Consider the following 1,304-nt stretch of genomic DNA (forward strand, 5'->3'; position numbering starts at 1 on the left):
TTTATTTTACTATCCGGAACTAAAGATAAAAACAGACATAAATTTTATTTTTGGAAAATTTAACCTGAAAATTCATTTTGGACGATATAAAATGAATTGTTTGATCATGTTAAAATATAGTTTTTAATTAATAAAAATGTATAAAGTGGATTATATAAATATTGCGTGTCAGATGCCCATACAGGCAGTTGAGAAACAAGAATTATAATTCCTTTTTTTTTTTAGAAATGCCGCTGAATTCATAAATGAAGTTGTGTATGTTTGCTTTTTAAGAATTTGGTGAATTGAATACCAGTTCTTCGTATAGAGTGAATGAAAAAGATTAAATAAAACAGAAGGTATAGACACTGAGCGATGAAATCATACGCAAAATCTGCGTGACGTTATTCAATATATAGAGTACAAACAAAAGTCAACTTAATCGGAGATTACATCGCATATTTGTGAATACTGCATTATTTCATAAATGATGTGCACTTTTACTAACATATTATAAAATTATTATCTAAATGTAATTGTAGCGAAAATTATAATTACAATTTAACTTGTTAGGAGCAAAAGGAACTTTCTTACTTAATACAATCTTTGAATATTTTTCCTTCATTTCGGCAACACCGCAAGCTTGTGGATGCTGCCCTGCAAATACATTTTGTTTATCAGAATCTGATGTGTTAAATCATTGCCATCAATCGAAAAAAATATAACTTTAGTAAAAAATATAATTACAATTTGGCTGGTGAGTAGCAAAAGCAATATTTTTACTTCTTGAATATTTTGTCAATTTTTATTATTTAGATACCTAAATAAGAGGTTAATAATGTAATATTAAGATACATATTGCTAGAACTAAAATAAAAAAACAAAAAAACATCGGTATTAATGACAACACAATTACAAAGAGGTCTTCTGAAACTAAATCGAACTGTCCTCAAATAGGAATTAAGCATTCTGCTTTTCCCCATTCTAAAATTAAAGGTAACGTCTACTTTTGACTCAAATCTTAGGAAGTCTTAGATACAGATGTTAGTACTATTAGAACCGATTTAAAGATAGAGGATATAAACATCCCACTACTTGCCTACTTTCTCCTTAAATCAGGCTGGGTTTAGATTTATTTATTATCGGGAACTAAGGATAAAAGCAGGCATTTTTTTTTCATTGAAAAATTTAACCTGAAAATTCATTTTTGACGATATAAAATAAATTTTTTGATCACATTAAAATATTGGTTTTAATTAATAGAAATGTATTAAGTATATTGTATAAATATTGTACGTCAAGTGCCCATACAGATGTTTGAAAGG

Source organism: Parasteatoda tepidariorum, chromosome 1, assembly GCF_043381705.1.
Source record: "Parasteatoda tepidariorum isolate YZ-2023 chromosome 1, CAS_Ptep_4.0, whole genome shotgun sequence".
Taxonomy (NCBI): domain Eukaryota; kingdom Metazoa; phylum Arthropoda; class Arachnida; order Araneae; family Theridiidae; genus Parasteatoda; species Parasteatoda tepidariorum.